The 25,744-nt window shown below is 38.5% G+C and overlaps 1 pseudogene; it reads left to right on the top strand.

Moving 5' to 3' along the window:
* Nucleotides 1-23,623: 23,623 nt before the first annotated feature.
* On the top strand, nucleotides 23,624-23,801 carry LOC148119165 (Nuclear RNase P; annotated as a pseudogene).
* Nucleotides 23,802-25,744: the final 1,943 nt, after the last annotated feature.

Genomic DNA, 25,744 nt, shown 5'->3' on the forward strand with positions numbered 1-25,744 from the left:
ACATTGCAGTTATTCTATTTGATATTTGATGACCTCTTTGTAATTGTAATGTAGAAGAAATAATTGGAGTAGTCCAGGAAGGCCAATAAGCAAAGTGAATAATACTTGGTGTCTTCCTTTAGAAACCTGAATTACAGCACTCCTGTTACTAAGGACACAGAACCAAGTGATAATAATATGCAAGCTTATTTATTGCAGTATGGCACACAACTTGAGAACACAGAGTTCAGATATATAACAGAATTTTGGAGGCATGTACACACATGAACATTATGAGAGCATATGATAATATGTGTAACTAGGATGTTCATAGTCAACTGGATTCATAGTAAATACTTGACATTGACAAACACATTCAACGTGCATTACTAGTAAGAAAACCCACATGACATCATTAAATGAGCATTTTCTGTACGTAAAGATTTAAGCTAGATTATAGTCATGTTTGTAATATGTCTGTGATATTGAAACTTTTTACTTTCTTTTCTTTTTTGACATTGATATGCAATACATAGGCTTAATGATCTTATCATCAAGAATATCTAAAACATTCCTTTAAAATCATTTATGGGTCTGGAAAGATGGCTCAGGGGTTAAGAACATCTGCTGTTCTTACAGAAGGCTCAGGTTCAGTTCCCAGCACCTGCGTGGTTGTTCACAAGCATCTGTAACTCCAGTTCCAGGGGAACCGATGCCTCGTTCTGACCTTCCTAAGCACTGTACTCATGTGGTATACATAGAATTCATCCAAGCAAGCAGTCATATACATAATAAAAGATAGTAGAAAATGGATCTCTTTAAAAGAGCCTCATGTATCTCTAGATGTTAATAGAAGTTATTTGTATGTGTTTATATACACATACAATTATAAAAAATTTATACATTGTTGATTAACAATGAAAACCAAGGGAAGCCCAGAGGAGAAGGGAAGTTAGTAAACAGTTTGTCAAATGACAAGTGAAGTCAAGTCATTATCCCCGTAGGTGTCACAGATTCTGCCTCAAGACCCAAAAGCTTCTTCTACACTAGAAGTTATAGTTTCTGATTACTCTGCCTTTAAGATACGCTCAGTCAGCACCAGAGCCTTGGGATCCTCTCATTTAAGTCAACAGTGGAGAAGCCTTTGAAAACTTTCGTATCAATGATTCCAGAGGAATACTAAGATACTTCCAATACTAAGATATTGACAGAGTTGCTGTTTGAAAATTTGGAAAATACAAATCACAGATTGACACTCCAGAGATGAACAGTAAAAGGACAACGGTTCACAGAAGAACAGACATCTAGAGATGTAAATATCGCGTTAAAATTAGTGATGAATAGCAGTCACAAATTAAAATGATGCTACATCTCATTTTATGTTAGAGTGGTAGCTATTTCAGGCTTTAATATTTTGTGGGGACAATTGAGAATGGGGAGGGAGTGAAAAAGTACTTTGAGGGCTACCAAGCAAATGTGCACCCACATTTTTAGGACAAGATAAAGCAAATAAGATCGGCATTATTTCTCTGAGTGCAGAATGCATGTTTCAGAGAAAATATTGAATCTAATTGTAGGATTAAAAGACAAAGTATAGATGAATAATTTCCTATGAGACTCTGTGCCTGTTAGAGTTTTAGCCCTATAAAGATATGAAGAGCACTTATTAAACAAGAGGAAGGGTCAATGCCATGTGTTGTGTAAAATGCCCCTTTTTATGTATACTGAATGAACCAAGCCCATTTCCAATCATATTCAGCAATACTCATTCCTCTACTGGTGAGCTATTAAAGAGCAAAGACTAATAGCAAGGATTCAGAGTCTTGTACACTGCACTTTGGACACCTTATGTAAGCTCACCTCCTAAGAACACACTTGGCCCTTTTCAGACTGTGGGCGGCAGTAGCTCAAAGTGTTGGGTTGTGTGGTTTTCTGTTGTTTGCAGAAATGTGAATTGATACCCTTCTCTCAGATATTTCCCATCGGAGGCCATTTCTAACAGAATGAAATGTTAAGTATCAACACAGTAAAGAAGTTCTCTTGACTAACTGACTGTTAAAATTTTCTAGTCTTTTAGTGCTGGTCAGGTTCTTAGGGCTTTCTGAGTTGAGGTTTAAAATAACATCAGTCACATGAGTAGCAATTGTGCAATATGAAAATCAGTCACATGTCCTCTGGTGTCGCAGGCTCTCAACAGATCTTCTTCTCTCTGACCCTAGTATCTACTGGTGTGCGTTGGGAAACTGCACTTGTACTTGAATTGAAGGTCTCACCTGTGAGCTGCTAAGCAAGGTTGTCCTTGGCACGCAACATCGCACGTCCTTCAAATTCTCCGGTGACCCTTCTCACCAATTACTGTTTTTGTCCAGTCCTCAAAGAGTAGAGAGTGTTCAAAATGGATTGTGAGGAGTGGGAGCAAGTAAACATGCAGAAGGGAAAAGGCAAGAGATTGCAACAAAGCGCATGGGATTCATAACCTATGTGAATGGAAGGTGTCCATTCCCTACTGCTTGGCATCTAGCTCCGGACACTGAAATTTGCTAATAACATGGAACAGGTATGAGTTCATCACTTCCAAGAAAAAACTGTAGGCTTTGGCTCCCTGCTGTTTGCTCTCTTTCTTTTCATTAGGCCAAATAATAATTCTTAATCAGAAAGACGAGTGCTCTGCCATTCTGGATTCCAAGCAGAAAATAGTGTGGCACAGAGCAGAGCCAACATTTGAAGGACACTTGGCTATGTGATGGAGGTACAAATACTTGTTGTTGTAAGCCACGGTGACTTCATTTGTTGGCTTGGCTGTGGATTCTGGATGAATGTGGACTTTGTAACATGTCTGTCATTTGATTTTGGAGGAACACTTATTAGCGAAATACGACTTAGCCCATCCTGGTCATTAAGTGGTTTTAGTGTCGGAGGGACCAAAATGTCAGCTTCATCTTAGATGCAGAGGACATGTTGTGACCTCAGAAATGTTGCCGATTCTTTCTCAGCTTTAATTAGTCTCTCTTCGGTAAAGGTGTTACGTGTTTTCTTAAGATTCCTATGAGAGCTTTATAGGCCCACCATAAAGAATAACATCTAAGATTAGATGCCCACATTCCATACCAGCATCATTTATTTCATTTCCCAGGGATTTGAGTTTGGAATTTCGGGAGCAAACATGTTCTAGGGCATAGTAGGGGAATGATGTACAAGTATGTCATGTTGATAGTCCTGAAATATTTTCTCAGTGATTGACATGATGCGTGGGAAGTGAACAAGCTCCGGACACATGAAAGTCAAATCTCAACTTTACAAAGTCCTTAGTTAGATAACTGTCATACAGCAATAAAATAAATCATGAAACAGTCATATAAATAGTTTATGTTAAATAATGGTGTCTGTATAAAGGGAGAAAGACAGCAGGGAACTGGCACCACATGTGTAATTTAAAATCAGTGACTGTCAGTAAATTCAAAGGAACACAAGACCATTCACATCATTTCACCTGATGACTTTTCTTACTGTTCTTCAGTTCTCCGAGTTGTCCAAAATGGCCAGAGCTCTAAGCCATAAGGCTTTTATTCTTCTAAGAAAAGTCCCCAATCTTAAGACTGTCCATGCCTGAGAACACAGACTCTGCTTCCAAGCTATTTCTTGTTTTAGAAAGAAGGATTAGCGTGCTGGGCCAGATCCCTCTTCCTAAGGTTTGGGAAATTGAAAACTCTTCATTTTAGTCTTCCCCATCTCTGTGAAACCAGGTTTCAGTTGTCCAGCTCTGGCTTTGAGGTTTTGAATATTCTAACCCAATTCAACATTTAAGTTTGAGTGTTTTTTAAAGCACCACTTTTGCTTACATACAATATAAAATATTAAAATTCCAGATACATATTTAAACACAAACAGAACAATATCCAAGGGAGTGTGCAAAGCCTCACAAATTTGACAAAAACAATGATACAAGAATAAAGATACAAGTCTGTTTGGATGCTCATCTTCCTAGACCTGGAGCCGGGTGGAGGGGGTCTTGAACTTCCCACAGGGCAGGAAACCCTGACTGCTCTTAGGGCTGGAGAGGGAGGAGGAAAAGGAGTGGGGGGAGTGGAAGGGTATTGGGAGGAGGGGTGGAAGTGGAAACTTTTATAAATTAATAATAATAAAAAAGAATAAGGATACAAATTAGCTTACCTTGATGTCTTGGTACAGTTAACAGTTCTTAATTCTGATATTCTGTTAACTAAAATTGTAATTTGAACATCAATTGTTCTGATTGTAGAACTGGACACAAGTTGAAGGGGAGGATTTTCATATTCATTTTGAAACATGCTTCGATGTTACAAGACATGTAATTCTAATCTGTGTTTTCATTAACTGTGTCTACACTGGCAAAACAGATGTAGTGAATTAAAATGTACATTTTGGCTGCTTTATTGACTTTAAACCTTCAAAATTTCTTGGCTAAATCATGTTATAGAAGAACCATTGGAAGAAGTAATGAGCATCTTGCCTCATCTTTTCTAAATACAATTCCTTTGGCTAATATAGGCTTTCTGGCTGGAGGAGAAGTACACACTAGCTATAACTGTTATAGAAAACAAAGTACTGTGCTACACCAGAGTAAAATCCAGGACATCAATGTTCCATACAATTTCTTCAACAGAACCTAAAGTGCGTAGAGATAGACCTAGCAAAAGAAGGAACTGGGGGAAGAAAAAGTTGCAATCAAGTTTAAAAACAATGAAGAAACTGAGAAATAAACTAAAACGTGACAAGACCTCTCACTCATAGGCTTAAAGAACAATGTCAAAGTGCCCTTATTGTTCAAAAATGATCTGAGGACAGTTCAATGCCCATTAGAATGCCAGTGGAATTCTTCAGAGAATGGGAGAGAAAAGGAGAGGAGAGGAGAGAGTAGGGTAAAGGAGGTAGGGTAGGAGAAGGGAGAAAGGGATAAGGGAAAGGAGGGGAAGGGACAGAGGTCAGATGAGGGGAGGAGAGGAGTTGAGAAGAAAGAGAGGAAAAAAGAAAGCCTAACAAGATAAACAACTCAATCCTGAACAGAAAGAGCCAAACTGGAATTATCATAGTGCCTAATTTGAAGACATCATGGAGCTTCACCCTGGCAATAAAGCACTTATAGATCAATAGAACAGAGGACCCAGAAACATTCCTACATCTTCAGGACACTAGCATGTCAGTGTATTATAAGGCTTTTTTGTTAAAAGCATGAAATAATTATTAGTAAATGTACCTACTTCTCTCTGTGCACAAAGGGCATATGCTTGGTAGATGCCTCACCCTAAAATGTAGCTACATCCTTATTTTAGGAGCTTTTCTGGACTCTAAGACAAACCACACGACAGAAGCAACTTCAGAGGAGAAGTTTCTATTGCCCCATAGATTGAAGGCCCCTCACAATGGAAAGGGTACGACAACAGGTGGCTTAGTTGGAAGTGGAAGCCCTAGGTGCCTGGTCATGGGAGGGGGTAGCAAACCATAAACAGAGTACTTGTTCTGATGGTGCTCACTTATACCAGCCAGGACTCTTACCCCAAAAGTTCCACTCTTACCCCAAAGGTCTCCTAAATGAGTGCTACCTGTTAGGAAAGAAATGTTCAAACACAGAGACCCACCAGAAACATTTCACATTCAAATTATAACAGTCCTAAAAATCCCATAAGAGCTTGAATATACTGAACCCCCAAAATTCATTGGACATAGGTACATCAACCCATACCCTACCTTAGAAGCAAAGCTAACTGTACACTGGCATGTGTTTAATTTTGTGATCACATGACTGTCTGGATCAAAGGCTAGCTGCCAGTGTCCGGCAAAGGAGTGATTCTTATAATTTATACAAAATCAATATGACCTTTGGTTTGTGGAGATTTGCTTGGGGGAAATATCAAATTTCAAATTTGAAGCATGGATCCATTTCCATCGATGTTGCTTTTTCATCATAATAAATAAAAAGAAAACAAATAGCCATTGTGAGTGCAGGATCATCTCTATTTTAAATCTGCAAATCCCAAACACTGCTTGAATTTGCAGAGACCTCTTTGAAGTAAATATGATTTCCTCTTGACAGCATACAACTATGGAACTGTTTGTTGAGAGTCATTTCTAGACTAAACCTAAAGACTTTCCTTCTGAGAGAATTACAAGCATGGTGGCCACAGAGCAAAGACGTAGGAGATGGTGACCAATGTGGACTGCAATCTGTTTACCTGTTTCATCCATCACATTAAGTCAGTATTGATCTCCTGCTCTATGGAGGGGTAAACCTTCCTAATTTTATTTAAATGTTAATATCATGAGACGAGAGGGCAGGCAGAGATTAGGAGGTGAATTGGTCTCTTTATAGTTTTCCTCGTTTTCCAGACTCAGAAAAGAAATTCACTAAAGAAATGTAAATTATATAAGGTTGGGAGACATAAAAATATAATTTTCAGTTGGTAAAGCAAGTTAGAATAGAAAATGAATTATGTGCAACACTTTGGACTCACAAAGATAGGATAGATAATGGAATTATTTTCTCTGAATTTATTAAATGTAAATGGACTAGACATTGTTGATGTGTTTATTGCCTATATATATAGTCTAAAGTTATTATACTTAGTGTATATATATATATATAGTATAGTTATTCTTATATTAGTTTTAACCTTTATTTTATTTTAGACAAAAAAGGGAAAATATGGTGATATTTTGTTTGTGTTTTAACAAATAAAGCTTGCTTTGGTCATTCCAGGAAAGCACAGACAAGGGAGCACACACTCGCAACCAGTCATACCCTGAGGTTCAAACGATTCTGCTTTTGATAGTCATAAGCTGCAAAAAATCAAGACAGGGATGTCTGAGTGGGGGAAATCCAGACCCTGTGGGATGTAATATATGAGAAAGTAATGCTAGAGTTTGATGCAAAGCCCTTAAACTGGTGTACAAACGACTGTTACCACATCTCTTTCTGAGAAGTGGTTTCATTGCTTCACTCCTTCTCACTCATTTGCAGCCTGAGATGCACAGAATATTAATCACCCTACAGCAGGAAGATGTGTGCCCCTTTGTCCAAATCAGAAACTTGGCTAGTCTAAAACTGTTATTCGTCATGAAGTTAGCATTGTTGAGATTTCCTTTGGAAAACACACGAGGATCCTGTGACGAATACTTGCCAGTCTTGTAGCTTTTGAGTGAGGGGATGATCCAGTGTCTTCACCTTACAGCTAATCAGCAGAGCCATGTTAAAGGAAGATCATGATTGAAATGTCTCTCATCCTGGCAAAATGTTGGGTTGCACCACATAGCACAGGTTGGTGGAAGAAAGAAGACACTCAATGAGGGGAGAAAATAAGTCTCAATGTGCTCAGTGGTAAACACAGGCAATGTTACAGGGACTCCTCTGGCTGTGGTAATTGTGAGAAGCAGATAAGATTCTAATATGACAGATTCAACTTTGAACACACTACAATCTATATCCCATGAGATTCCCCAGAATCCAGACAAACGGAGAGCTGGAAAACTTTGAGTGTAGGAGAGGCATATGTTGACTAGTGTTTAAGCACATTCAAGGTGTACAAAAATACATTGTGTAGTAGAAAAATGATATTGTTTTGTGGTCATTAGGGGAAATTCCTTCCCATTTGTTTTCTTAATTGCTGTTCCGAGAAGCATGCAGTGGGAATCATGCTGTAGAAAGCATGCTGTGGGAAGCATCCAGTGGGAAACATATTGCTGGAAGCATGCAGTGGGAAGCATGCTGTAGGAAGCATGCAGTGAAATGCAACTGCCCTGACAACAGCAAGTGTACTGTTTACCTCTTGAAATATGAAAGGCTGTAGTCTGCCACTTTTTCTCTGCTTTAAATAAGATGGTTGAAAGCTAGGAGTCATGACACGTTTGGGAGGCAGAGGCAGATGGATCAGGAGTTCATGGTCATACTCAGCTACAGAGAACACTAGAAGCAAACCTGGCTACAAGAAATCTTGAATTAAAACAACAATAAGGAGATACTTGTGGCTTGATATATCTGTGTTCTAGGGCGAGCATACAAAACACAGTTGAGTGGGTTGATTCAATAACAGGGATGTATTTTCTCGCAATTTTAGAGGCTGTATCTCCTTATAATCCTTTCCTCATAAGGACTTTACACAGTGTCACTAGCTAATGTCCTTATTGGATTGTAACAAGATATAAAAGTGCAGTTGGATTAAAGCCCAACAATGTGAATACCTCTCAAGGTCCATCTCCAAATGAAATCATGCCGATCATATTTTACGTGGGCACAATTCAGTGCCTAAGAGTTGACACAGCTGGTGCACACACAACCGAGTGTACACACAACCAAGTGAAGGCAAGCCTCGCTCTTGTCCAGCAAAGGAAGAAAACAAGAATAGAATCTGGAAAACTAAATGGTCTTGCAAGGTGTTTGAAAGCATTTTGCTTACTAAGACACGGACGTGTTTATTTGAGAAATTCAATCCTAGAAAGCATAGAGAATATCCCCTTAAAAGACTGTGTGATTTTTGTTCTGTTATTCGAACACAGTTTCTCTGTGTAGCTTTGACTATCTCGGAACTCACTCTGTAGACCAGGCTGGCCTCAAACTCACAGAGATCCACCTGCCTCTGCCTCTCCAGTGCTGTGATTAAAGGCATTCATCCGCACCAAGTGGTTACTCTCTGTACAATTTTTAAGAGAAGTTGATTTTATTCTTGCATAAGAGTATGGGTCATAAGGAGGTCATGAATGGAAAATCCTGAGACAACAAGGGAGCCAAAGAGAGTGCACATGCACATAGACATCCCAACTGCATCATAGAAATGAATCAATCTGGAAGGATGATTTCTGTCTCCAGGGTGGACAGTGACTTGGTACTTTCTAATGGAGACCAGGCAGGGGACCAAGAGGGGGGACAGGGCAGTGACAGATAAATAAAATGGTATATATTGTACAAATGTATGAAAGTTTCAAAGAAAAATTATTGAAAAAAATAGAATATTTGTATGTTTTGTCTAAAAATATGCCATTAGAGAATAGGCAATTTCAAAAACAATATGTGAATTAATTTCATGGGTTTTATTTATTATCTTACAATTTTCTATTATATTTTCTATTTAGACATAAAGCAGTGTGGCAGTCCAATATTGAACCTTAAGCTAGATACTCATATTTCTCTTTTCCCTGGTTTTGACAAACTCGACGCATTCATCTAACATTTATAAATTTATTTATTTATTTATTTTCATTTATAAATTTAAATAAATGACTTTTTTCGTGTTTGTGTGTGTAAAGACAACTTGCAGGAGTCAATTGTGGTCTTCCTGTGAATCCCAGGATAGAACTCAGGTTGCCAACGTAGGCAGCAAATGCCCTAAGCTAAAGAGCCATGTCACCAGCCCCCACTTTCTTAGTGCTCAATTTCATTGATGAAGGAATGCTTAAGAATTTTGAAAGTGTGTAGTGCTTCACAGGTGTGGTATTGGCACTGAGATGATTATTTCATTTTTGGAAGAACAAGCTCCTTTTGCCTATTGTACCTGCCTTGTTTTAAAATTAAACAAAATGATGATAAATAAATAGATAAATAATAAAGTCTACTTAAGCAATGCCTATTTCCCGGAATTGAATATAATAGCAGCTGTCAAACTGGGCTCATCTTAAAACCACATTTTTAACAAAATCCCAAGGGACATAATGTGTGTACACTCCTATATCTTCTAAAAATGACTAAGTATTTGGGAAGTGAGTTAACATTCTAGAAACTTTGAAATGATAATCACTGAAACTCTTCATATCAGTGTCTCTTTTACATTAAATGCTTCTATGTCTCTAATAAATGAAACATTTGTAGGCAATAATGCCACGCTTCCCTTAATTCTTGATATACTTCCTACCCACTGTATGTATGTCCGGCTTTCCCAGATTCCTGCCTGACAACCACAGCAGCCATCCCCTCAGGACAAACGTGCCATCTCCCTCCCCCTAGATCACCTTGCTTCTCTTCTTTCATTAGTGTTGGCTCCAAGCACAGGTGTGAACAGAATAGCCGGCACAACATCCGACACGCTGAACTTACAGGAACATTTAAGTTATCTATAGTCTGCTAATGAGGCAACTCATTCCAGTTCTGTAACCTTTTTGTCAAAATCCAAAAATGCTAGAACTCTTTTTTTTCTATGACTATTATAAATTTTAATATTATTTGGTATTTGGATGAGAGAAGATGACAAACATATAAGCCTTAATAGAGATTGTAATGTTTATAAAACTGCAGGGAACCAATTTGTACACAATATCCTTATTTGGCTTTTGAATGTCTTGTTTTAAAGCTTTTAAGAAGTACCTTTCATATGCCAGGGCATGACTCTGCTATGGTTTAAATTAAAAAGTAAAAATAGTTTACTCTTGTGGTTTATTATCATGAGGGAGTTATTGACAAAATTTCAGCAAACAGCAAGATGATGATACACATTTGATGTGTGACATGAAAGGCAAGAGCAGGAAACACGTTTGTAAGTGGCTGGCTTGACAGCTAACACGTCATTTCTGTCCCTACCCTCTCCTCATAACTTGACTGTAGCATTTTCATTAAGTACCAGTATATCCCATCTCTTCTGTGGCCCCTGAGCTACCCTTCAATTTGTATGGAGCAAAATTTACTGCCTACTCTAGTGATTGCATTCATTATCTCTCCCTGCCCTGTATACGTGTGTGTGTGTGTGTGTGTGTGTGTGTGTGTGTGTGTGAGAGAGAGAGAGAGAGAGAGAGAGAGAGAGAGAGAGTTCCCCTCTTTTCCTCCTGCTTTCCAACCATATGTACAAGTTGGTCTCCTCTTCTAGAATGTAAGAACTTAGATGGTCCTGTTATGTGTAGTCAGAGGCTACTGTTCTTACCCAGCCGCCTGACAGCTCAGACTCAAAATAACCACACAGAAATGGTCTTAATTAGATTACTGCTTGGCTTATTAGTGCTAGCTTTTTTAAAATTAATTCATTTATTATTAAAATTTCCACCTCCTCCCCACCTCCCTTTTCCCTCCTCCTCCCCACCTCCCCCTCCCTCTCTAGTCCTAAGAGCAGTCGGGGTTCCCTGCCCCGTGGGAAGTCCAAGGTCCTCCCCCGTCCATCCAGGCATATAAAGGTGAACATCCAAACTGACTTTGTGGGAGCCTGGTTAACTCTAGCTTTTTATTGGCTAGTTCTTTCATATTAATTTAACCCATCTCCGTTAATCTGTGTATCACCACAAGGCTACAGCTTATTGGATAAAGTTCTGGCATTTGTCTCTGGTGGGGCTACATGGCTTCTTTCTGACTCTGTCTTCTTTCCCCCAGCATTCAATTTAGTTTTCCCCACCTATCTCTGCTCTACCCCACCAAGGCCCAAAACAGCTTCTTTATTAACCAAGGGTATTCGCAGCATACAGAGGGGAATCCCACATCAGTTATGTGCTAAAGTTCCTTTCTATAAATGTGTTCCTCCTGACTGACAGCTGCCTGGGGCAGATGAAAAGTCCTTCCCAGAGAAGATGGCTTCCTAGATAAATTCAACCAAAGCTGAATTGAAGGTTTAAAGAATATCAGGCTGAAAATAGTTACTTTTAAAATTTTCTACTGGGACGGCAATGTGGAAATAATTCTAACCAACCAAGCTAAAATAGGGCAGTTTATGACAGGTTGTAAGGATGAATTTCACTCAGAAGATCTGTCCTTCAAAGGAAGAGCTGTTGAAAGAGCTGGATGTGGAGAGAGAAACTTGTATTAAAGACATAGCTGACTCAGCTCTGTATTTCACAAACCAGAAATGTAGAAGAAACATTTAAAATGTGGAGTGAGGATTCAGATGTATCACACAAGTCCTTGCAAGTAATAAGCAGAGTGTGCATTTATCTCAAAAGAAGAGGGAGAAAATAATGAATTAAATGAGAGGAATTATAGATGTAGTTTACATTTCATGAAAGTCTAGCACGGAAAAACATATATAGATTGACTATGACAGGTTCCTAGGAAAGAGAGGGTAGTTAAGGGAACCACCTGCCATGCTTTCCCCTACTGTACCAGAAAATTATCTGGGTTTCCTAAGGTTGTCTCTTCTAATGACCTCTGACAGTGTCTCCGCTATCTCTGCATAAGATGTGATTTTGCCTATGTCATTACAGTTGTTTTATATCTATTGGCATAGGTGTCAGAAGTTGAGCACAGTGGTATAGACACAGGATCTCAAGATCTAAAAGTCAACCTCAGAAATAGTAAGTTTGAACTAAGAAAATGTCCTGTAACAACCATGGCCTGGTCATGTGTGGAGGTCAGAGGAAAACATGTAGGAATGAGTTCTGCATTCTATTCATAGATGGTTTCTTGGGATCAAATTCAGATCACTATGTCAAATTCAGATTTAACCCCAAGTCAATTCACTAGCCCTGATTTAAAGCTTTTATTTTCAAACAAGAGGCAGAAAGGGTGTGGATTAAGATAGGAAGGGATGTTGGAAGGATCTCCAGGAAATGGGGGAGCAGACTCATCACCAAAATCTAATAGAAGAAAATGAAATCAGAGAAAGGAAACTATAAACCCTTCCAATAAACTATATTCCAATGGTGAAAAACAAAATGATTTTATCACGAAAGGATGTTGGATGGTATCAAATCCTTTTCTGCATTTAATACGATGACCATTTTACATGTATCTTTTCTGTAGTGAGGCCCTATATTGGTTGATTTTTGTATATACTTTATAATAAATCCCATTTGGGCATGCCAAATGATCCTTTTGGCATGTTATTTTTTTTTAAAAAAAACAGTTTATAAGTGTTCTGTTGAGAATATTTGCCTACTGCTCTCTAGTAGCATTGGCCATGATTTCCTTTCTTTGTTAGGTATTACTGGTTTTTGTAATTAGGTTAATGGTGGGTTTATAAAATGAGTTTGGCACTGGTCATATAAACCACAGTTTAGGGCTGACCCCATGCCCAGCTGTCAATGGCCAACACAAAATGAACTCAGTGCTTTTGGAGATTTTTTTTTGGTTTCATATCACTTTGTTGGATCATTTTTATCTTACTGAGTTTTGCTTGTATGTTGTGGTTTCCAAATTTGTATTTTTGTTGTATGTGTATTTTCTTTTTATTTATTTATTTATTTATTTATTTATTTATTTATTTATTTATTTATTTATTTATTTATTTATTCTTTTGAGACAGGGTTTCTCTGTAGTGGTGCCTGTCCTGGAAACTAGCTCTGTAGACCAGGCTGGCCTCAAACTCACAGAGATCTATCTGCCTGCCTCTGCCTCCCGAGTGCTGGGATTAAAAGGCATGCGCCACCACTGCCCGGCTGTTGTATGTGTATTTTGTGAGCTCCATTTTTCTTTTTAATTCTATTTTTTGTTTGTTTGCTGGTTTATATTCTAAAGAAAGAAAGAAGGCTTGAGTTGGGTGATTGGGGAGGTAGAGAGTATTGAGGAGGAGATGAGGGAGGAGAAACTAGTTAGAATATATTATATGAAAAAAAATATTTTCAATAAAATGAATGACTAAATAAAACAAATTTGTGGTTCTCCCTTTTCACTTCATGGGTACTTTGAGGGACTTTGGTGCTCACTCATTAAATGTCTGTTAAAATTCAGCATTGAATTTTAAGGTGCCTGGGCCTGGGCTTCTTTACTTGGGAGAGGTTTTATTCCTCTTTGAAATGCATTGTTGGTTATATTGACCAGTTCCTGGCAGGACATTGTATTTATAAATGTACTGAATCTGTATTTTCAAACTAGAATACAACAGATTTTTGGAAAATGCCCCATTATTCTCTGGTGTCTGTATGACATCCCCTCTCATCTCTAATTTTATTATTTTATGACTTTTCTATCTTTTACCTAGTGTAGTTAACCATTTGTCAGTCTTTCTTATCTTCAAAAATCAATGCTGTTTCACTGATTCTTTGTGATACTTATTTAATTTCCATTTTATAGATGATTATCTTGATATTTAGTCTTTCCTTACAGTCATTATCCTTGGGTTTAACTGCTAATGCTGTGGGATAATGATTTGTACACTGTAAACATTTGTTACTCATATTAATTTAATAAAATGTTGATTACTCAGTAGCCATGTAGAAAGTGTAGGCGGGGCAACCAGACTGGGAGAATTCTTCCAAGAGGAAAAGCAGAGTTTCAGTTGTCAGCCAGACACACAGGAAGAAAGCTATGAATGATTTACTGAGAAAAGGTACCAAGTCATGTGGCTAACCATAGATAAGAATTATGGGTTAATTTAAGTTGTAAGAGACAGTTAGTAATAAGCCTGAACTAAGAGACCAAATAGCTTGCAATTAACATAAGTCTCTGCATGTTTCTTTGTGACTGAACAGCTGTGCAATCGGGCCAGATAGAAACTTCAGTCTCTACTGTTTTATTGATTCTTTGCAATATTCTTTTAATTTCTATTTTAAAGATGATTTTCTTGATATTTATTCCTTCTTTATAACCATTTGTCTTGGGTCTAGCTGCTTTTTGTTGTTCTAAGACCCCGAATTATCAATTTGAGATTCACACAATTCTTTGATATAGTAATTTACAGCTATCAACTTCCCTCTCAGGACTTCTTTCTTTTATCCAACAAGGGCTGATATGTTGTGTTTCATTTTTATTCAGTTCTGGAATTTTTCAATTTCACTGCTGACTTCTTCCATAACTCCTTGAAGATTAAGCAATGTTTTGTGCAATCCCCATGGGGTTCTTGAACATTCTTTAGTTCCTCTTCCTGTTGATTTCCAGATTATTTCATTATGGTCAGATAGAAGGCAAGAAGTTATATAAATTTCTCATATTTGCTAAGACTTGCTTTGTGTCCTATTATGTGTTTCATATTAGAGAAAATTCTATTCACTGTTGAACAGAATGTGTATTTTAGAGTGTTTGAGAAGTTAAGTTTACTATAAAATGCCATTTTACTTTGATGTTTCTTTCTTTCTTTTTTATTTTTATTTGTTTATGATTTTGTTCTGAGTGATCCATCAGTTGGTGAGAGTAGGGCTTATATATTACCCATGATTTTTTTAAAAAATATTTGTGATAAGGATGCTGAAGTCTAGCTCTCCACAATTGATGACTTCTGGCAGGGGTGTATATGGGGAAGGACTCAGTTTTCTTTAAGGGGCTGACCACAGGAAATTTGACCATGCTTCAATACGTATAAAGGCAACACAAATTGAATTTGTTTTCTTCTTTCTCCTCGAATTCATATTCCTCCTCTTCCTCTTCTTTTCCTCCTCCTCTTCTTCCTTCTATTCTTCCTTTCTTTAGTTGGAGGAAGGCCACAGGTGGGAGGAGGACCTAGGAGGGTTGGGAAGTAAGTGTGATCGAGGTTCATGATGTGAAATTCCCATTCAATCAAAAACAATATTATTTAAAAACATTAAGAAAGTGAAAGGACATATAGAAATAATGGTAATATTTCTTTGATGAGTTGTTCTTCCTATACATATGTCGATCATTTAACTCTTCTTATCAAATTTAGCTTGAAGCTTTATTTTGTTAAGTATTGGTATAACTCCAGCTGCAGTACATTTCTTGCTGGCAACAGTGGTGGATCCTGCATTGAAACCAACTGTCAATCTACTTCCTTTGATTGGGAATTAAGATCATTAACATTCTGTGTTATTATTGAAAGATGTGTGTTAATTCTAGTCATTTTATTGTTAATATAACTTCTGGTAGTTTCTCTAGTGATATTGTTTTCATCGTAGCATATGAATGTGGTTATGTCCTCCTTGGGTCCCTTCTTGACTCTTGGGGAGTACTGATTCAGCACCTAGGAATCCCTTTACTTTGTGTGTATTTTCTTCAATTATGGAGGATAGCCTTAAGGAAAAAGCAACCTGAGCCTGTGAGTTTGAAATTCATTGTTCCATCCATACTGGGTTTTTATTTTCTGTTGAGAAATCTGCTAGAATTAAGATAGGTTTGTGTTCCTGCGAAGATACCTTTTCTTGTATCTTTCAAGATGGCTTCTTCTCCTGTTTAGAATTTTAACTATAATGTGACAGTGGGAGAAGGGATTTTTGTTTTGTTTCCTGCTCTTGACTCTCTACATTCTTTAACTTATAGGCAATGGAAAGTGCATTGTGACTATCTAGGTTCCTTTCCTGGGAGAAGAGCACCTGTCAATCAGAGTGAACTCTAGGCTCTCCTGTTCTACTCTCTGAGGTTTTTTATTTATTTATTTATTGCTGTGGACATTAGTATTAGTCTGTTGTCACCCATCTCGTAGGTCAGGCTGGCTTCTCTCAGGCTATAGTGTCCTCAAAAGGTTTTATTCCCTCAAATTTCAGTTTTAATGTAATTTGAAAGAAGTACACAGATTCAGAAAACATATTAAATTAACTCATTTTCTTTGATTAAGAAAATAGTTTTCCCAGTTTTTTTCTTTTTTCTCTTTAAGAAGTAATATTTATTTGGAACATTACTCATTCATCATAGACTTTTATTTTTTCTTATTGAAGAAAAACCCAAATATGTAGAGACGTGAAAAGAACGACAAGATAAACACACATATGCACCACCAAGTTTTGAGGCTTAGTGTTTCGCAACAATACGCACAAACCTACTTTACTGGTAGAGTTTTATTGTCAAACCTAGGCTAGCTTTGAAGGCTTAACAGTTCTCCTTTAGCCTCAAGTGTAGGCATTAAAGGTGTGAACACTACACCAGGGCAACTAGAAACTTTATATTGTTGGTACTTTTGCTTGACACTTTGCCTCGGGTAGTATTGCATCTCTTCGAACGAGGACATCTTTTATATAACTATAAGTTATTACTTCACTAAAAATATAAAGTTTCTTAAGGTGTTCTTGAATAGTTCATATATAAGTGCTGCCTCTTGTCCCAGAGAAGTGAGTGCATGCCACCTTTGTAGCTGATTTTAATCTGGCTCTGGATACTGAAGTGACTGTGACTCTCTTTTTTCTTTTTTCTTTTCTATGTTGGCTAAGTAAACAGACTCTGTGGTCTCTAATGTTCCTACGTTTGTTGTTTCTTTAAGGCCATCACAATAAGAAAAATTGTTTCTATGCATTTAAAAACAATAATGCAATATTTTATAACATATACAGATGTGGATTAAAAATATTATGTATAATAATAATATGACATTGTGATATAATATTGTATAAAATATACAGGTATGGCATATATGTCTCACAGTAGTTATACAATAACAAGATTTGAGCTAAAGAGAATTTAGAAATGAACTGGTCATATTTATAGAGAGCTGGGCAAGCAATAAACAATAAAGAGATCTCCTGTGTCTCCTGCCCTTAGGAAGAAGATAGTATAGGAGCACAAGAATCAGCAATCCAGATGGATGTCTGCATTTTTTTGTCAATATTAAACAATGAGGCATATTTGAGAATTCCTCAATTTAACATGATCAGTTAAAAGTGTCTTTAGAGAAATTTCTGACTACACTTAATTGAAAGTAGCCTTCTCAACATTTAGCTAGAGCTTCTTGGTTTTTTTATTTTATCTCAAAGTTTTTATATATGGACCTGAAGATTGGTTCATTCCTATTTTTTTTTTATTTTCTTGAGCTCTATCATTTGTTAAGCTAGATATTAAAGAAGAGAAAACAGACGGTGGGAAATGATATAATGTCTATCTATCCTAACTTCTCTACCATTGCTTCTGTGCATTCGCTATTTTGTCCTTAGCCTAATATGTCATTTCCCCACAATTATAAAGTGACCAAGGCACACATTTGACTATGGAGACTTTATTGCCAAAGAGAGCAATATTCAAACTCTTTTCATCTAATCATGATAACGTCTATGAAAAAATAATGGTGTCTCAGGTGGAAGGGTTGCAATCTAATGACTACCTCATTTCCATTACGTGAACTGTACCATGACACCTACACTGATGGACTCAATATGGTAACAGAATAAAAATGAATAATAAACCCAAATATACATATTATGGAAAAATTCTTAAGGAAATAGCAAAAGAGATTTTTTTTTCATTTGGATTTTAGTTCTGTGAAGATCTTACCTTAATCAATAGGACAACAAAAGAAAACTGAAATTGCACATGAACGATACAGAAGGCTTTTATTTTCTCTCTCTGGCCCTGAACAGAAGGGACAGCAATGGAATGAGAAGTCATCCATTAGCTCTTAAAACGGTTTTCAGTTTGGAAACACTCACTGCACTCAGAATTCTAGACATGAGCTGGGTGTTCCGAGACTTGATTGATGGCAGCTATGGTTGCCTGCACAAGGTCAAATCAGAATTTCTGCATAAAATAGGAGGGGTCTCTAAGAACAAACATCTATTGGAGAAACAATTGGCAGCTAATGGCTGCTGAGATGGGATCAGGAGGACAGAGAAGCACTCACTCTCCGAGGAAATGAGGCTATTGGTAGTTTGTGGATGACCCTACACTCATCTCATGTGCATATGAGCATCACTGCTTCTCTCTCTCTCTACCTCTCTCTCTCTCTCTCTCTCTCTCTCTCTCTCTGTGTGTGTGTGTGTGTGTGTGTGTGTGTGTGTGTGTGTGTGTAAGCCAAGAGCATGATTTGGATCACTGGAGATGGAGTTGCAGACGGTAGTGACTGCCTGAAGTGGTTTCTCTGAACCACACTTGGTTCTGTGGTAGAGATTAGGAACAAGTGTTCTTAACATGAAGTTGGAGAGGATAAAGAACAAGGGACAGTGGGGTGGTGAGCAAGGTGGAGAGAGTGGTGAATATGTAAGATAAATTTTCATTGTATGAATATGTGTGACTTTCAAGGATTGCAGATATCGTTTTGAGAAAAGCAAATTAGAGTTCATAAAGTGCATAGGCCATGACCAAAGGTGACTACAGAAGAAATAGTTAGAAAATTTCCTTGAAATATTTTGTGCTTCCTTAAATATGATTCAGAGTTTACTTGAAAGTTTCCATAAAGTGGACGACAAAGTTTTGATATCAAGTTATGTCCACCAGATAGGAAATCCTGACTAGCCCTGTCCTTCTCAGTGTTAGCTAAACATATAGTTCAAAGACATCTGTTTATCTTAGTGAGGCCAATGACCCCATCCCAAAAGTACTAAAATTGTATAAAATATTTCCATCAAGTCTTAGTAATTTCTCATACATTTGCTATTATTTTTATTCATTATTGCCTTTTGAGAGATTTTCTATGGTTAAATGAACATTTCATAGTGCTTTTCACTGTGACTATCTCTGTACTATTATCTCCTTGAAAAATTGATTATGATTGCTTCAATTTGACTCTCCACAGGTCTTGCGTTTCAGCATAAAGCAGTCAGTTTTTGGCTTAATGAAATTCATCCTATCTTGTTTGAAAGATTCCACCATTCTTAAATGCTGAGACAATGTATTGGTTTTTCTTGAGAAGCCCAAATGACAAAAGAACAAAATCTACAAATTCTTTAAAATATATTTTGTTTATTGCTTCTGCTGTAATTTTGCTTTGGATAAGAAAGAAAAATTCTTCAAAGGCTAGAATTTACCAGAGTTTTTCATACTTTATTTTAGCTTAAACTTCATTAGTTCTGAGGAAAATTGTTGAATTGTCTTTACATTTGTTTAGTTACTATTCTGTGTAGTATATACACACATATGTACACTCACACACAGACACATAAATGGATGGTGACTGATATAGATAGGAAGTCAATCTTCATAAATCTTGTACTCTGTTATGAATATTGACAGTTTAGGCATAATAAATAGCTAAAGAATTACAATCATATATTTCTATACATACATACATACAGTCATATGTGTACAACATCAATTAGTAAGTACTATAGATATTTAAGCTACTTCCATGTCTGAACAAATAACATTAGGTAAAGTGGTTATAAATGGTGCATTTAAGCTGTAGTTTGACACCTGTTGACATGGTCTTTGTGATAGAGCTCATGATTTGAGTTGCGTGTCCCAGTTCTGTGTAGAGATTAGTATGAAGAATTATAATTTCTCAGCAACCAGAAAATAGTGACAAATCTGTGTTAAATGGAAGAGAAAATGACCTTTCAGAAGTTTCTGGAGTGATCCTCCAATTCTGCATATTCATGCTATCAAGACAGTTAGGAAATAATTCTTCTTTTTGGCTTCCCAGTATCTTTAAAGTTATTTCAATGCTCGTCTGGGAAGGAAATAACTAGTACAATTCGCTAAACTGTAGTGCAGACAAACAACACCGTATACAATAGCTTGGTGTATGATCTACCGGGATCCTAAAGCTACAGGTGAATACAGTGCATTCAGTTCTGATCCACCCTTCTTTTCCTTCCTCTTGTTTCCTTTCTGTGTGTGCATCTTTGTTCCTGCAGCAACTTTCCGAAGTGCTCCTTTTAATTGTGTGATAGAAAATGTGTAGGATGTGGGCAGAGGTTCTTTCAGCCAATTGACATGAAATTCTCCTGACAAACAGAGAACACTGAGGGGACAGGATATGATTTCCTCCTCAAGGCCAAGTCATTGTGACCTTGCGGTCCTCCTGACTTCTCCACCTTCCAGCTATATCCTGTTTCACAGCGTGAAGGCCGGATCACATAACTATTTTGAGAGGGAGTATTTGCAGTACCATTTTGGGTCACTGGAGTGTTTTTTCCCATAAATATAAAATACATTTTATTATTCCATGATAATGACACAGATTAAATGTACCCATATCTACTTAAAAAGCTATACTCAGGCAAGGAAAAGAAAACCAAAGCTGATACAGCCATGAGAAATTGATTTTTCCCATTTTATATTCTTATCATAACGGAGATTATCTCTTCATTTCTTGTAATGTGAATAAATTCACAGAGTGGTGATGTCTGAGACTCTCTCCTGGGACCAGTGACTGAATTAAAGAAAGGATTGCCTTAATCTGGAGAATATTATATGTAAACTTTCAATAAAAATTTGATATTTTCTGCCAAAGATTACTTTCCATCTTATCTTCTTCCAGAAATCCTGCATATTGTTATTGGAGTGGGAGAGCTTTCTTATGCTCTTTGCTTCTTTTAACACTTTAAGGCTTATGACATATATTTTAAAAGGAGACTTCAGCATATTGGGATCAAAATAGTTTATCAATGCAATGTTGAATTAATCTCTTGTAAAACAATCACTCATATCCCAGCTCTTATTGCTCTGACATAAAGCTTATCAAAGACACAACTGGGTTATAAGTCACTTAGATTGCAAGGCCTATGCTTTTAAAATACAAAAGGTAGCTGATTAAAAGCCACCAGGGCTGGGCATGCAGCCTACAGATGACTTTGAAGCTCAGGGATGTTTATTGCACATCTAATGTTCTGTGAATTTAGTGTCAGAAATCGTCTACCCATTTAAATGGCTTAGGAGACTATGCACAATGCCACTCAGTCTTTTCTGGAGACACTTAGATAATAAAATATTTTTGATTAATGTGCTATCTTTTCTTCCCCTCCCAATAAGTATAAAATATTCATCATGTGTCTTCAAGCATTTATAAATTCCTTTTAGAAAATATGGTGGGCTCATTTACTAAATGACATTTAAAGCCTTTGGTTGTATTTTGTGATGATTTCAATGACACAGGTGCTTATATATCTCTCTGAAGCATATTATTGTTCCAATTTTTAACTTTTTAAATTAAAAATCTATCAGAATTACACTGCCAATGATGTCTTATGGCAAAATATAATGTATCCTGCAATAAGATTTTATACTATTAAGCCTTTAGCAAAGATATAGAAGTGATTCTTTTAATGGCAAGTGAAAGATTAAGTATGGTGCCTTTTAGAATTCATAGATTTTCTCTTCATTTAGAAGGTGTTAGATTTTCTCTCATACATGTAGACTGGTAATAACGATACTCATCACCATTACTGGGGGTATAACTGTTGGCAGTCCCCTGTGGAATTTACAGAGAAGGGCATTTTAGAGTCTTCCCACTACATGAGGCTCCTAGTTTGAATAAAGAAAATGAAATGAAATGAGATGTCTGTACTAGTTTCTGCTTTGTAAAAACTCTTACAGAAACCTCAGGGAGGCTGAAGGGAGGGAATAGCACTGGTTCTCTGTAAAGAACCTTAAATGGTGCTGTCTGTGGGCTGTATTCTGTAACCTTTCATGAACACGTACATTCTGACTTGTTCAAACTGAATGAACGAGAAAGACTACCAGGTTTTTACCAAAGTGGATTACTATGGTTAAGTGGTAAAGTCCTACTATTTATTGCCTTTAGAAACGTTATGGTAAGAGAATATGAATCAGTTCTCTCCATGATTCATCCTGGTACATGTGTGCACAGAATTTGATGTTGTCCATGTCTGCTGCTAAGTATGTTTTTAAATCTAGCAATGGCTTTATTTGTGCAACAAAAAAGAAATATAGATTTGTGTGTTTTTCTTACTGGAGGAGAGTTGTCGTCTCTTCTGGAAAACTTCATGACGATTTCAATGGCTCCTCTTTGTCCAGATGATGTAGACAAGTAGAGAAGTGAGACATTGTAATAACTGTAAAACAGCAACCAACAAATTGGGATGAACCACCTTTTTCCTGGTAATTGTTGAATAAATGGTCACTCTATATATGACTTATTTATCACTTTCATACCAGAGGAATCCAAAATATCAATAGAATCCAGACAGATAAAATTTCACAGGGCTGTGGAGTCATGCCACTGCCCACTCCAGACATTTCCCCCTCTTCTGCTATTTCCTTCTGGAAGAAATCTTACTGAAAGTAGCTTGTCTACTTGAACAGCTCCACTTCTTACTCTTTAATGTTAACTTAAAGTGTACTCTGAACTGTTGGGAGCCACCTGGAGGCACAGGTGGTCCTGCAGTTTGGAGGTAGCCACGTGGGGCTGAGCAACCCTGCCTGCACCCTTGCCTGCACATGCTCAGACCAGCAGAGTGGCATTGACCAATCGGGACAGCGTTCAGGCTGCTCCACCGTTTAAAAGCAGATGCCTCGGGACCCTACTTCCTCTCTCTAAGCTTTCTCTCGTCCCTGCTCTATCGTCCCTTCCCCCAATTTTCCTCAAGGGAATGCTCCAAATAAAGATGTGACCAGAGAAGGAATTCTCGTTTTTGGTGGGGTTCATTCCTGCTGGACAGGATGGCGCCCCGCAACTGGTGATCGTGTTCTAAGACTGCCTTCCCTGTTCTTAAAGAGCCACAGAGCTTTTGGAGGTGATTTTCGCCTAATTTTGTTAAGAGAGCTCAGTCTCTGGCTCTCACGTACAAAAAACTTTAATTTTTGACTGAGAAAGACAAGCTGCTTGATCATGCTGAGAGTGCTGGCGGCAGCCGGCCCGCCTTTGAGCGGTAATGCCTGATTAAAAACACGGAAGTGGGCCAGGCACGGTGGTGCACACCTGTAATCCCAGCTACTCAGGAGGGAGACGCAAAATTGCACTCTCCAGTGCTAGCTCGTTCGGGAGGCATGGCCATGCTAACCAGTTGCTGGCGGGAAATTTGCTGGAGTCCTCAGAGGCCTGCGAATAGCCAGGTCGCGGGCAGGCTAAAGTCCGTGTGACATCAGAGGCTATATGTCCCGGCCTTCTGGCGGGGCTATGGTTTTTGGAGGACTTTTTCAGCACCTGAGCGGACTCGCCTGACTGAGGCGGAAGCTGCGTGGTGAGCAGCGGCGCCATAGAAGGCAGAGAGGAGCTGAATCGGCTCTGCGGAAAAACTGTGTTTCCATAGCATCATGGGCGGGCGGAGATGAGTTCCCAGAGAACGGGGCTCCGCGCGCGGGCAGACCGGGCCCTCCACGGGTGGGCGGATGCCCCCCCTCGCCGGAGCTTGAAAAAGACTCACAGCCGGCGGTGCGAGTTCATTGCCTGAGGTGAAACGGCGAGCCCGCCCACGGCCCGGGGCGAAGCCATGCCTTCGGGCCATGCGGAGCGCGCCATAATGGGCCGCCGCCTCCGCTGCTGCCGCCCTCAGTCAAGGTCGCCAAGAATTCAGTCAGATAAAAACATTTGTCGCCAAAAATTCAGTCAGATAAAAACATTTATCCCCCAAACATCGCCCCTTTGTCAGCAGGAAGTAGCCAGATGATCGACGTCCATTCTCCCTCAAAGAACTGGTCCTAATTATCATAATAAAGGCGCGTCAACCTGGTTATCATTACCTATTGCCCCTGGCAACGGGTGAAATAAACAATGTTACCTAGAGGTTTTTTCATCTGAATAGGGGAGCTGGAGAGATGGCTCAGAGGTTAAGAGCACTGACTGCTCTTCCAAAGGTCCTGAGTTCAATTCCCAGTGACAACTGCTTTGGTTTTTAAACAATAGAGGGGGACTACACTACCAGTGACAGCTTCCCCCAGAGAAAGGATTTCTCTTGCATTCTATACACTTAATTTTTAATTCAAAATTTTGCTGGTACAGGCAAACAAGATTTGCTTTTTGAAGCAGAGACCTGCAGATCTCTAAGTTCAAAACCAGCCTACTTCCAGTACTGATTGTGCTGAATTTTTACACTGAGAGTTTTTAGTACTCTTAAATGTTAATTTGGGAGGAGAGTTTTGTTTATGTTTTTCTAGGAATGCTGACATACATCTGGATGCCAGCGAGACCGACCAGAGAGATAAAGAAGATGACCCAGTGGATGCTGAGTGTCCTGCTGTGGAAGATTCATGCGGAGACAGCAGAGATGACCTTCTGGGCGGTGCCAAGAGCAGCTGTTTCACACCATCGACTTGAGCAACACCCTGTGCAACCTCTTATCTCTGACTCTATTTTGCCTTTTCCCTCCTTGGGGATGGGTGGGAGCAGATATCCTTGGCATGCTGCGTCTAGGTGGGGACCAGATTGGAAAATAGTTTTGCCTTATTGCTCTTAAAGACAATAATTAGGGGGAGATGTTGGGAGCCACCTGGAGGCACAGGTGGTCCTGCAGTTTGGAGGTAGCCACGTGGGGCTGAGCAACCCTGCCTGCACCCTTGCCTGCACATGCTCAGACCAGCAGAGTGGCATTGACCAATCGGGACAGCGTTCAGGCTGCTCCACCGTTTAAAAGCAGATGCCTCGGGACCCTACTTCCTCTCTCTAAGCTTTCTCTCGTCCCTGCTCTATCGTCCCTTCCCCCAATTTTCCTCAAGGGAATGCTCCAAATAAAGATGTGACCAGAGAAGGAATTCTCGTTTTTGGTGGGGTTCATTCCTGCTGGACAGGATGGCGCCCCGCACTGAACGATATGTACAAAATATTTGAAGGCAGAAATACCCGAGATACTATCTCACAAATACCCCCAAAAAGCATCTTTCATGATAACCAAAGGGGGCTATAGAAAGAGACCATCTGTGTAGATGAATGGCCATGACAAATATGGTATCTGTGTGCAATATAGTATGTTTTAGCTTTAAGGATTGAAAAACCCATATATGCTGCAAAATGGATGAGCCTCAGAAATATGTTAAATGAGAAAAGCAGAAAAGAAGAAACAGTGGATGACTTTTATTTAACCTAGTAACCTTGAACAGGCAAACACACAGATGCAAAAAGGGAACACAATTACCGAAGACTGAGGAGAAACCAGGATGGGAATAGTGTTTGGTGGGCACTGGGCTGGAGTGATTAGATGATTCAGGAATAGAAAATAATATTAACTACAGAATTGAGAACAGGCACACTCACTCAACTGAATGTTTTAAATGGCTTAAGTAGGAAATTTTAAACTCTGAATTTTCAGTCATCTTGGATTGCCATAACAAAGGACAGCAAATTGCTACAGACTTGTTTTGTTGACTTGTCTAAGGACAGGGGGACTAAACAAACAATTCTATAACTTG

The sequence above is a fragment of the Myodes glareolus genome, chromosome 18, assembly GCF_982192425.1.
Source record: "Myodes glareolus chromosome 18, mMyoGla1.1, whole genome shotgun sequence".
Lineage (NCBI taxonomy): Eukaryota > Metazoa > Chordata > Mammalia > Rodentia > Cricetidae > Myodes > Myodes glareolus.